Source organism: Lactuca saligna, chromosome 9 (genome assembly GCF_052625555.1).
Source record: "Lactuca saligna cultivar CGN05327 chromosome 9, ASM5262555v1, whole genome shotgun sequence".
Lineage (NCBI taxonomy): Eukaryota > Viridiplantae > Streptophyta > Magnoliopsida > Asterales > Asteraceae > Lactuca > Lactuca saligna.
In genome coordinates this window covers 105,588,636-105,602,609 of record NC_136425.1, presented here as the reverse complement: position 1 = coordinate 105,602,609, position 13,974 = coordinate 105,588,636, and the positions used below count along the sequence as shown (strand labels likewise).

At 39.1% G+C, this 13,974-nt stretch overlaps 1 non-coding gene across 1 annotated transcript; it reads right to left on the bottom strand.

Moving 5' to 3' along the window:
* Positions 1–11,253: 11,253 nt before the first annotated feature.
* LOC145019117 (small nucleolar RNA R71) lies at positions 11,254–11,360 on the bottom strand. Its single transcript, XR_013667435.1, has one exon. It is a non-coding gene; the product is annotated as a small nucleolar RNA R71 (small nucleolar RNA).
* Positions 11,361–13,974: the final 2,614 nt, after the last annotated feature.

The window sequence follows — 13,974 nt, the reverse complement described above, 5'->3', positions numbered from 1 at the left end:
TGTGCATTTCGTTCAAGTTCATGATTTTGGTTATTGTTATTCAAACTCCATTGGTGAATCAAACTCAAAGCCTTGTGTTGGTCAAACCAAATTCTTGAACTATTAAAGATAGTTAACTCATTATCATTCAACTCTCAACCACCAAAACTTATAATCTTTTATTTTTATTTCTTGGCAGCGCGATGCCTCCTCGTCCAAACCTAAGACCCAGGCCGGGCACGATATCTCCACCACCACCACCTCCATCGACGGAAAATGCCGCATTGATTGCTGCTATAACAGCTACAGTAACAGCAGCAATGGCACATATGAGTAATAATGGGTCGGGAGGAGGAGTAAATAGCTCTACGAATGGCCAACATCAAGGTCATTCAGGGGATTGTACCTTCAAGGACTTCACCAATAGCAAGCCCATGACTTTTAACGGATCCGGAGGGATAATGGCTCTATCACAATGGATAGAGGAAAAAGAAGCGGTTTTCGAGATCTGTGCATGTCTGGAAGTGAGCAAGGTAAATTTTGCTGCTTGTAGAAACTCTGAGAGAGCCCTGGCGTGGTGGAATGAACACGTCAAGTCACTAACCCTAGTAGTGGCAAATTCTATGGGCTGGGAGAATCTAAAACAACTGTTAATGCAAGAATACTGTCCAAGGGGTGAAGTACAAAAGCTAGAGCAGGAACTTTGGGGCCTTACTATGGTAGGCTCGGACATCACGACCTAAACCAATAGGTTTAGTGATTTGGCAATCCTTTGACCAGGGATCGTTGCTCTAGAGAGCAAGAAGATCGAAAGATACATCTGGGGACTGTCACCCCAGATTCGAGGAAGTGTACTAGCTTCCAAACCAGTCACTTTCGATAGCACCAAACAGTTGGCACAAGCTCTCGTTGACCATGGAATCTGTCAAGGCTTCGCAACTGCTGTCCCGGAACAAACCATAAGAAACAACAACAACAACAACAGTACCAACAACAACAGCAAGAACAAGTTCTAGAATAAGAGGAAAGGTCAGTCTTCACATGAACCTTCAAACAGGCAACAAATAGTGGCAGTCGATACCGCTACTACCCCCGCTGGTGCTCCGGTTACCCCTGCACCAGTGAAGCAATATGTGGGGAACCTACCAAAGTGCAACAAATTTAATTTCCATCACAACGGAAATTGTCGGGAGATGCACTACAACAATTGCAACAAGAAAGGGCACATTGCCCATTTCTGTAAGGCACCGGCACGACCAATCACCCAAGTCCCTAGAGTCGGGGTGGGCCAGGCATGTTATGGATGCGGTGAGGCTGAACACTACAAGAGAGACTTCCCTAAGGCAAGGAATGTTGGCGGCATGGGAAGAGTGCTGGCAATAGGGCAGAACGAAGCAAAAGCTGATCCCACGGTGGTTACGAGTACATTTCTCCTCAATAACGCTTATGCATGCATACTCTTTGATTGTGGTGCAGAAGGAGTTTCGTGAGTCATGGATTCAAATACATACTAAAACATAACCCTAAATCACTCAATAAGATATTTACAGTAGAAATGGAAAACGGTAGAACAGAAAGCACAAATGATATGTACATAGGCTGCACACTAACTCTAAACGAACATTCATTTCAAATCGATCAAATGTCGATCACTATAAAGAGATTTGATGTCATCATCGATATGGATTGGTTAAGCCTACACCATGCCGATATACTTTGTTATGAAAGGGTCGTTCGCATAAACCTGCCAAACGGCGAAACTCTTGTCATTTATGGTGACAAACCAAATACCAAATTACAAATCATCTCTTGCGTCAAAGCCCAAAAATACCTGCGTAAGGAGTACTATGCCTTCTTAGCCCACGTAGTCGATAAGGAAAAAAGAAGGGAAAGACCTCAAAAACATTCCAGAAGTTTACGATTTTCCTGATGGTCTTCCCTGAAGATCTCCCAAGAGTCCCACCAGAACAACAAGTCGAGTTCAGGATCGATTTAATTCTCGGAGCTACCCCAATAGCTAAGTCGTCGTATCGTCTGGAGCCAACTGAGATGCAAGAATTATCCAGCCAATTAAATGAACTGCTCAACTAAGGATTCATCTGGCCAAGCTTCTCTCCTTGGGGAGCGCCAGTCCTGTTCGTAAAGAAGAAGGATGGATCTTTCCGCATGTGCATCGATTACCGAGAACTCAAAAAGCTCACTATCAAGAACCAATATCCCTTACCACGCATTGACGACTTGTTCGACCAACTCCAAGGAGCGAGTTATTTCTCGAAGATCGATTTGAGATTCGGGTATCATCAGCAATGAGTCTTGGAAGGAGAAGTTCCCAAAACAGCCTTTCGAACTCGTTATGGTCACTACGAGTTTGTAGTGATGCCCTTGGGATTAACAAATACATCGGCGGTGTTCATGGACTTAATGAACCGAGTGTGTCGTTCATTACTGAATAAATTCGTGATCGTGTTCATAGACGATATACTCATCTATTCAAAGAGTAAAGAGGAACATGTTCAACACCTCTGAAAAATCTTGGAAACTCTAAGAAACGAAAAGCTATACACAAAATTATCAAAGAGCGAATTTTGGATTCGGAAAGTAGATTTCCTAGGTCACGTGGTTAGAAAAGACGGGATACACGTGGACCCCTCCAAAATCAAGGCAATCGAGAACTAGTCAACTCCCAAAACCCCAACGGAAATCTGAAAATTCATAGGCCTTGCTGGCTACTATCAAAGGTTTATACAGAACTTCTCGAAAATTGCAAAACCACTTACCAACCTGACCCAAAAGGGAGTTACTTTCAATTGGGAAGTGATATGTGCATATTTAGTTTGTATTAAGTATAGATTTTTATTCATTTATTAGCTAAATTATTGCATTTCATGGACAAAAGGTACTTAAAAGTGTTTGAATTGTATTTTCAGTCCAAAAATGAAGCTCGGAAGCAAAAGGAAGCAGGAGAAGCGGTTAGGAGCTCGGGAATTAAATAAAGAAGAAAAATACCAAAAATAGCACCTACTCGACGAGTAGGGTCGACTACTCGGCGAGTCCAAGTGAAGATAACGACTCGGGAACCCAGATACTTATCGCATACGGGAATTGTGAGACGGACTCGACGAGTCGATACGCAAATATATAGATAACTTCTCAGATCGAGAAAAAAAATTCTGGGACAATTCTGGAGCAATTAGCTGCGATTCAGAGGCCAGAGAAACCCTAGAAGACGAAGATAGAAGCTACAATTCAATCCCGAAGGAGATTTGAGGCAAATTTCACCATTCTACTTAATCTTTTGTTTTCCATTATGGTTAGGCAATTAGAATTCGTTTTTATGCTCTTATTTACTTAAATCATTAGCTAAAACTCTTAACTTCTGTTTGGGGATACAAAATTGAGACTATGGTTTGATTATTGGTAGGATTAATTCAATGTTGGTGATTTATTTGTTATTTTAGCTTGCTAAAGAACCTTGTGTGTGAATGATAATTAATTTTCTGTTAATAGGAAGGTAATTAAATAGCATGAACATCGTTTGATTATCAACCTCATATACCATGTGACTACTTTGTTATACGTCTAGGATTAATGAACATGAAACTAGAATTAATAAGAAAATTAAGTAAATCCATGTGCAAGCTTGTGTGATGACCATCAACAAGAAGTTAATTAAAAACCAAATTGATTAACTATTGTGAGTCTAAAGTAATCCGAATAATTAATATAGTGAACTAAATTGAATTAGACAACTGATAACTGTTTAAGTTAGTTTATTTACTAAGGATTAGTGTAGTGAATACGAACCTAGTCACTTGAATCGGTAACCAACAAAAGAGTTAATCCATTGCACTATTACCTTGAAATCAACCATAGGATCAATTGAGTTGAACTAAACAGAAGTTCCTTCGTATTATTGAATCTAGTTAATTCTTTGTTTTTCTAGTTTTTAGATTAAGTAATAGTTAGTAAGTTTTTAGTCTTGTAAAACTAGAGAAACCCTCTACTTATTAATTAATTTAGATAGAATTAGTTTTTATTTTTAATTTGCCATTCCCTGTGTTCGATATCCTACTTATTTGAATATACCGCAACTGATAGGTCCATTGCCTTTGTGTGTTTATTTTACAACTAAAAGTAGGTTTAAAACTAAGTGATTTTACGCACATCAAGTTTTTGGCGCCGTTGCCGGGGAACGGTTCTAAAATTAGCATTAAATTCTAATTCAATCGATCCTTTGTGTGAGATTTATCTTACACAAAGTTAATTACCGTTTAATTTAGTAGGTAGTATATATATATATATATATATATATATATATATATATATATATATATATATATATATATATATATATAAATTTTTCTGATTTTACCTTGGACTCGCCGAGTGCACTCGTGCAGACTCGGCGAGTACATCGCTGAAACAGCTTTAATTTTTTATTTTATTTTTGTTCTTTTTACGCGTTTTCTGTTTTGTTTACAGTTGTTTCATGACCCGAGGATCTATACACCTCTGGTCCCCCCTCTTGATAGCTTCATTTTATTTACTTATTTTTATAGTTTATTTTAATACATTTCATTCGCATTTTAGTTAACTTTCATGCATATTTTCCCTTTTGTTATTTTTATGACCATTTCGGGGTACTTTCTAGTTTCTTGAGCATTATTGCAGATTTTCTTGGAAACTAGCGGGGCGCCACTCTTGCGAGGTGATTGGGCTTGAAGGGAATTGGAGATTTCATGCTTGATGGCTATGAAGGTGATTCATGGGGTGGACTTGTCAATTGCTTGAAGGCTTGGAAGAATTGAGCTTTAAATTTGAAAGATGCGGGGGAACATTCAAGCGTATGAAAATTATTAATCGGGCGAGTTCACAACCCTTGGAGGATTTAGAGAGGTCAAATTGGGCTTTAAATGAAGAAAAACTTGAAGAAAATGGGCTAGGAGGTGATTGGATTCGATCTGGGCTAGTGGGATATGCTTTAGAGGCCCAAAATCTCAAAGGAGCCCATGTCAGGTACCACCCGTGCAACCCACCCGCGCAGCAGCACGCGGGTCGCGCAAGGCCCTGCAGGGGCAATTTCGGAAATCCTTCTTTTGAGCTATTTGAGGAAGGTTGGTGCCCATCTTTTGCATACTCTTGAACCCCCGATTTTTGAAGATTCTCTCTGGAGTTTTGGGGACTTTTGAAGGCCAAGAACCCTTGAAGAACATCATATTTTTATCTCTTGATTCTTGCTTAATGTTTGGTACAAATTTCTCTAACCTTGTTTCTTTGTGTTTAGCCATGCTTGGCTAAACTAATCTTGGTTGACTTTTGTTTAATCCTTTGAACTTTTGTTGAATGTTGAAGAATCCATGAACATGTTCTTGAATCTTTATGGAAATGTTTTGTGTTTTAACATCTTATCATTACTTGTATGTTTTAGTTCATGAGTTTAAATGTGTTTGTGGTGATTAGTTGGCTAATTTCTTGATTAAGTAAAGGATCCTCAAATTAGCAAGCAACAAATGATTTTTGTGTTGTTTTTACTTCACACAATCATAAAAACATTTCCTCCAACATGGTGGTGAAAGCATTTGACCCCTCTTGGATTTGGTGACTTTTTGGTTCTTAATGCTAGTTGACTTTCACTAATTACATGCTATTTGGAATTAGTGACTTTGACTAAGAAAATTGTTATGAGCTTCTCTAGCCATTTCAACAATTAAGAAAAGTCTAGGTAATCTCAAGCTCCTTGGATTACTATAGCCAAATTGAGGATTTAAAACAAGTATTGCACCATTGAATTCTAATGATATGTTCATCAAAAGTCAAAGTGAGAAAACTTTAAGTCAACCATCTTTCCCTTATTGATTTTACATCAAATTCTTATTTTTGTTGCAATTGTCTATTTAAATCATAGTTAATTCTAGTTAGCATCAAGTATTCAAAACACCAAAACCCCCCATTTTATTTTTATTGTTATTTTACAAGTATTTTTACAAAGAGATTTTTCATAGAGTTAGAAATTGAACCAATCTCCGTGGATTCGATCCCTTTACCACTATACACTATTTTAGTGTGTAACATTTAGGGTTATTATTTGTGTTGGCCTCGACAACCACCAAATTTTTGGCGCCGTTGCCGGGGATTGGTTTATTTTTAATCAATTTGTTTCTCTATGTCTAGATCTCATTGTGCAGGTACTCAAATTTAAATTCCTGAAATTAAAAAAAAAAAAAGTATGGTTCGGAGATGAACACTCCTAGCACCGAAGAGCGACTTTCTGAGCTAGCTCAGTTAGTTATGATGATTGAAAGTGACCAAAGTGTGCAGCCCACACCTCTTCTTTGCGATTTTTGTGCCCAAAATGGACATCATTCCGACATGTGTTCATATTTACAAGGAGAATGGGGAGACGTGCAAGAGAAGGGAAGCTACTATTTGTCAAACCAATCGAGTTATGATCAACCTCAACATGATCAATGGTGGGACAACAACCAAGTTTGGGGAAATAACCAATACCAAAACCCATACCAAACTTGGGGAAATAACCAATACCCACTAACTCCACTGTTCCAAGAACCCTATCCTTACCCTCCTCAACAAACTGAAACGCCAAGCATGTCCTTAGAGGACATTGTTAAAAGCATTGCCACTTCTACCCAAATTTTTCAGGAAACAACCCAAGCTAGCCTCAAAAGCTTAGAGCAACAAATAACACAAATTGCTCAATCAATTAGTTTAATGGAAGCTCAAGACAAATTACCATCCGAAAAGAGCCCATCGCATAGTGCATGTTCCATTCCTTTGAATGATGAGAAAATTTTTGATGGCCCAAGAGTGTTATATGAAGAAGAGGAAGAAGAAGTAGAAGTGGAAGAGGTTGTCAAAGAAGAAGAAGAAATTGAAAAAGCTGACAATGAAACTATAGAGGAAGTGATAGGGGTTAATGAAAGAGAGGTTGAGCCGCCCACTACCATTAAGAAACTAACTCCATTGGTAGACCAACCACAAGAGATGGAAGCGATAAATTTGTCGGACTCTTCAAAGGATACGTATCACAAGAAAGAAGACGCCCAACCGGTCACCTACTCAAAAACCATGTCAAAGAAGGAAGAGTTGGTCACCTTAATGAACAAGTACAAGAAAGAATATGGTTGGATGATTTCTATTATCAAAGGTTTGAGTCCGGTATGGTTCTCCCGTAAAAAGAAAGTCAAATACAAGAAAAGAGTCTCAATGGAGGTGTGGAAATTAAAAAATGTCGACACGGGGAAAATTTACAAGGTTAATGGACATCGATTGAAGCCATTCAATGAAGTTTTTGATTCAAATGTCCAAGATGTCGTCCATTTGGACGCCCCAAAGTGTTAAAGTGAAGTTTGGAGGCGTCTCGCCAAAGACGTTAAAGAATGGCATTTTTGGAAAGCATTGTGTTTTTGTGTTTTTAATTTGAATAAATGACTTTTGAAGATGCTTTTGGGATTCAAAAGAATTGTTTTTGAAGAAATCAAGAGTTTCTAGGTTTTTGGGGCCTTCCAAAGCGAGAACGGGTGAAAAACGAAGAAAAATGAAGCAAAAATGAAGATCAGGATCAGGGGGTTGCGCGACCCGCGTGCTGTTGCGCGGGTGGGTTGCGCGGCCAGGTGTGATGAAGCGACATTGGCCCAAGACTTAACTGCAAGGTCTGCGTGACCCGCGCACTGTGCTGGGCAATTTGGGCTATTTTTGGCTATTATTTGACCAGGTGTTGACCAAAGGTTTTAATGAGTTGACCTTTTGACTTTTCTTGACCAACATTGACCGAAATTGACCCTTTTTGACCCATAGATTAAAATGTCCAGCTTCTCTTCTTCTTCATTTAATCATGTTGACCTCCCACTCCATTCCTCTCATATAACCTTCCAGCACCCACCTCGCTTGAAAATTCAAGATTGGCGGAGTTCTACCGGTCGTAATTTCACGAAACCACCGCCACAGACATTTCCCGCTGCCCGACCCTCCGATTTAGGTCCTTTCCGCCCTTTCCTTAAGCATTGAGGACAATGCTTGTTCTTAAGCTTGGGGTGGGGCATTTCCCTTTTTCTTACTCTTTTTCATGCATTTTTAGTTAGGTTGCATAACATATTAGTTTAAGTTAATTTGCATTCATTTTTTTTATTTTATTAAATTTTAAAAAGATTTTATTTTCTTATTTTCTACCTTTTATTTTTTGCATAACATTTAGCTTAAGACATTAGCATTCATGAATTTTTGTTGTCTGTTTATTCTCACCTCTCTTGGATGCCATGGAACAGGATATTGTTGCTATCTCACCCATCGAACCGGGACCACTAGCTGCAGTTTGGGATTTCATACTTGGGATCAGATGCTGGTAGCTTAAAGGGGTAAGTGATCATGGACAGGTAGTTTTCATGAAGAATTATGCATACAATACTAACAACTGTAGGATATACTATAGCAATGGGTGTTCTTAGCCTTGCGGTCACTACCGCGGAGAGGATCACACTTGATCATGTTTGAACTGTTAGGATGAAGCATTGGTGCTTGTCCCCGAGTAGAATCCATATCCGGTCTCTTTACATCACCATATCTTTTTACGATTTTCTTAGAATTTAGAGAGTCTTTTAGTCCACATTTGGACATCTTCATTATCTTTGAAAAACCACAAGTTTGAAAAGGAGCCTACATTACATCTTTATGCTCCACACATGGTCATTTCCACACTTAGGCCATTCGGATTATATCATTACCCTTTCGGTTCCACCTACACACCTTTGGGAACCAAATTTTGAGTCAAAGGGTTTTATCATTACAAAAAAAAAATACAAAAAAATACAAAAAAAAAAATACAAAAAAAAAAAAATACAAAAAAACAAAAAAAAAACAAAAACAAAAACAAAATGAAGCATGCAAATTTTCAGTCGCAACTATCTTAGATAGGTGGCCGGTTCAATTATTGAACAAATTTCCCAACATCTTGGTCACCCGACGTTTGATATTCATTTGTATAGATTTGTTTTATGGTATATAGATCGAGTTATATTTTTTTCTTTCTCACAAATTGGTGATGTTGGAGAGATTGTCGAGTCGGATACTACGGGAGGTTTGGGCCAACACTAAGTGAACTGATTCCTACAACGGTGCCCGAGCGATTAAACCTAGTTACACATGAGAGAAACCAGCAAATGTGAGATCAGAGTGTACACTTAAAGAAGAGCTCCTCCCGAGCCCATCCAGTTGCTTTCTCCCTACTACAGATGTTCTTCATTGTATACATGTTCCATTGAGGCTGCGACTGCTCATCCCTCCTTACTCACCTAAAGGAGTTGTCCTGGCTGTGGTTTATGGTTCCATTGTCATCGGATGAAAAAGTTGTGAGATAGCAGCGAAATCAATTCTGACCATGTTGACTAACGTCGAACAGGTTCCATGGTTCTATCCATTCTTTTTATTTCTAGGGTAGTTCATCCCAAGTTCATTTAGTCTTGTCTTACTTGAGGACAAGTAAGGTTTAAGCTTGGGGTGATTTGATAGCTTCATTTTATTTACTTATTTTTATAGTTTATTTTAGTACATTTCATTCGCATTTTAGTTAACTTTCATGCATATTTTCCCTTTTGTTATTTTTATGACCATTTCGGGGTACTTTCTAGTTTCTTGAGCATTATTGCAGATTTTCTTGGAAACTAGCGGGGCGCCACTCTTGCGAGGTGATTGGGCTTGAAGGGAATTGGAGATTTCATGCTTGATGGCTATGAAGGTGATTCATGGGGTGGACTTGTCAATTGCTTGAAGGCTTGGAAGAATTGAGCTTTAAATTTGAAAGATGCGGGGGAACATTCAAGCGTATGAAAATTATTAATCGGGCGAGTTCACAACCCTTGGAGGATTTAGAGAGGTCAAATTGGGCTTTAAATGAAGAAAAACTTGAAGAAAATGGGCTAGGAGGTGATTGGATTCGATCTGGGCTAGTGGGATATGCTTTAGAGGCCCAAAATCTCAAAGGAGCCCATGTCAGGTACCACCCGCGCAACCCACCCGCGCAGCAGCACGCGGGTCGCGCAAGGCCCTGCAGGGGCAATTTCGGAAATCCTTCTTTTGAGCTATTTGAGGAAGGTTGGTGCCCATCTTTTGCATACTCTTGAACCCCCGATTTTTGAAGATTCTCTCTGGAGTTTTGGGGACTTTTTAAGGCCAAGAACCCTTGAAGAACATCATATTTTTACCTCTTGATTCTTGCTTAATGTTTGGTACAAATTTCTCTAACCTTGTTTCTTTGTGTTTAGCCATGCTTGGCTAAACTAATCTTGGTTGACTTTTGTTTAATCCTTTGAACTTTTGTTGAATGTTGAAGAATCCATGAACATGTTCTTGAATCTTTATGGAAATGTTTTGTGTTTTAACATCTTATCATTACTTGTATGTTTTAGTTCATGAGTTTAAATGTGTTTGTGGTGATTAGTTGGCTAATTTCTTGATTAAGTAAAGGATCCTCAAATTAGCAAGCAACAAATGATTTTTGTGTTGTTTTTACTTCACACAATCATAAAAACATTTCCTCCAACATGGTGGTGAAAGCATTTGACCCCTCTTGGATTTGGTGACTTTTTGGTTCTTAATGCTAGTTGACTTTCACTAATTACATGCTATTTGGAATTAGTGACTTTGACTAAGGAAATTGTTATGAGCTTCTCTAGCCATTTCAACAATTAAGAAAAGTCTAGGTAATCTCAAGCTCCTTGGATTACTATAGCCAAATTGAGGATTTAAAACAAGTATTGCACCATTGAATTCTAATGATATGTTCATCAAAAGTCAAAGTGAGAAAACTTTAAGTCAACCATCTTTCCCTTATTGATTTTACATCAAATTCTTATTTTTGTTGCAATTGTCTATTTAAATCATAGTTAATTCTAGTTAGCATCAAGTATTCAAAACACCAAAACCCCCCATTTTATTTTTATTGTTATTTTACAAGTATTTTTACAAAGAGATTTTTCATAGAGTTAGAAATTGAACCAATCTCCGTGGATTCGATCCCTTTACCACTATACACTATTTTAGTGTGTAACATTTAGGGTTATTATTTGTGTTGGCCTCGACAACCACCACTACTTCAATGTACCAAATGTGTCTCGCGAGACCCAGCTTCTTCGCATGCTCCCAGTCACGTTTAAAGGTGCTACGAAGGATTGGCTCAAGTCACTTCCTCCCGGATCGGTCACCACATGGGCCAAGATGAAAGAGGAAATTATAGACCACTTTTTCCCGCCTTCCAAGATAGCTAAGTTGAAGAAAGCCATCGCCAACTTTGAGCAATAACCCGGTGAATCTCTTTATGAAGCTTGGGAAAGATACAAAAGTTTGCTTAGAAATTGCCCACACCATGACCTTAATAGCCAACAAGAGGTCTCCATTTTTTATGATGGAGTCAATGTCACCACAAGGCAATTGCTCGATTCACAAGGCCCGCTCACCAGAAAGCCGCCTCCGGAAATCAAGGAGTTGATTGAGGAATTCTCTAAGCATTCTAGAGAATACCACAATCCGAGAAATGAAGTAAGTCGGGGAGCAGTGAACTCGGTGAATGATAGCATGGCGGCGGTAATAGCTAAGCTCGATAGTCTAGATAGAAGGATGACAAAAATGGATCAAACAATCCATGCTATTCGAGTTGGATGTGAGAATTGTAGAGGGCCCCACCTCACCAAGGATTGTGATCTAGACGAAAATGGAAATAAGAAGGCTCAAGTGTTTTACTTTAGTGGCGATAGATACGATGAGGATTGGCGGAAACCGAAGAAGGAACGGCTCCCATACGAAGAATATAAAAGGCTAAGGAGGAGAAATACAAGCAGAAGGAGAGGGGATTCTATCAAAAGGAAGAACCGGTGATGGAAAAGAAAGCCAATTTAGAAGAAATGATCACTAGATTCATAACCGTATCCGAAAAGAGACACAATGATCACGATGTAGCAATGCAAGAGACCAGAAATATGTTAAGGAATCAGCAGGCATCCATTCTCAACATTGACAAACAGCTAGGACAGCTTGCACATCAAGTGAATGAAAGAAGACCGAGCCAACTTCCAAGTAACATCGAGAATAATCCACGAATGGAAAATGTGAGTATGGTGACTTGTAGCTGTAAAAACATTTTCACACAAGCACAGAGGGTCTCCAATAGCAAGACAGAGAAGGCAGAAGAGTCGGTTCCAGCTAAACCCGACCCGACTTGCCGAGTCCCTCAAATGGACTCGACGAGTCCATGCGTACAAGACAAAACTGCCATCCACTTAAAGCCATACAATCCCCCTCTGCCATTCCCAATCAAAGCCATGCCTGTGGAAAAAGTGGAAGCTTATAAAGCCTTTATGAAACATGTTAAAGCCCTCCAAGTCAATGTGCCATTTGTAGAGACGATGCTCACAACACCCAATTACTTCAACTTACTAAAAGGTCTCTTTGCTGCTAGGAAAGACTTGGCTGAAGTCGCAGAGATAATGTTGAGTGAGTTACCCGAAAAGAAGGGCGATCCGGGAAGTATCATAATTCCATGCCAATTTGGAAATGCATTTGTCACTCAAGCGTTGACCGATTCCGGTGCAAGCATCAACCTGATGCCTCTCTCTTTCTTCAAGAAGCTGAACTTACCAGAGCCAAGACCGGTAAACATGAAGATCCATTTGGCTGACAAGACGACAATTCATCCAAGAGGAGTTTGCGAGGATCTTCTCATTAAAGTTGACAAGTTCATATTTCCAGTAGACTTTGTAGTGCTAAATATGGAAGAAGACCCCGAAGTTCCAATTATTTTGGGGAGGCCATTTTTAAACACCGCATGTGCTTTAATTGATGTATGTGAGTCTACACTAACATTAAGGGTAGGAGACGAGTCAGCGGTATTTATAGCTATACCAGAAGCCAAGCAAGAAGAGAAAGGGAAATAAGAGATCTCATTTATCGATTTAGATGATGAGATACTATAAAAAGAACTTGAACTGTTGCAAAAAGAAGATCCAAGCAAGTTTCTGCTACATTCTGGAGAGGATGGAGATGTTAACAAGGACTTGGAGGAGTTAGAAAAGCTACTGGAAGGAGCCGATTCAGAAAACACTCAAGAAAAGATGGAATATGATCAGACTCGCCGAGTCACTTTATTGGACTCGATGAGTCCAGTCGAATATGATAACAACTCAGAAGACTTAGATCTACTTGTTGTTGATTCTCTGCATATTCTGGGCATGGATATTTTTCATGATTCTTTAGAAGAACAAATAGCGGAAGGAGAGACGGATATGAAAGTCCAACACGCCCATATAGCAATTCTTGATGCAATTCCGCTTGTAGATGGGTTAAATACAGAAAAAGAAGAGAAGGCAATGGATAGGAGAGTGGAGGCTGATCAACCATTCAATACCAAACCTAGAGCACGAACTTTCACAGAATATGAAGTACTTAAGTTTAATGAAAAGGAGGTGAAAGAGATGGAGAAAAAGAATGGGGTGAAGAAGAAAAAGAGGAGAAAAGAAGCCCAAGCAGCTGAGGATGATGCTGTAATAAAGAAGAGAGAGGAATTAAAACGGGCTTATAAAAAGAAGGTTCACGCTTACAAGACAAAGTACAAACCACAAAAGATTAGGTGTGAATTCCCGATGCTAGAAGATGACAAGACGTAGACGGGAAGCAGTCCAACTAACGACTCCTTAAAAAGAAGCGCTCGACGGGAGGCAACCCGTTATTTAGAGTTTGCTTTCTTTTACCTTTTAGTTTTGTTTGCATTTTTTTCGTTTTTAGAATTTTAATCTTCCAATTCATCGGACATGTCTGCTTGAGAGTGCATATGGACTAAGTGTGGGGTGATTTTTTTTCTAAATAAATAACAAGAATTTTTAAAAATTTTGAATTGTTTGCAAGAGACTCGCCGAGTCTAACCATGACTCGATGAGTCCATATAGATTTCAGAAAAAAAAATGGCATCGCGACCAGACTAGCCGACTCTGGCCA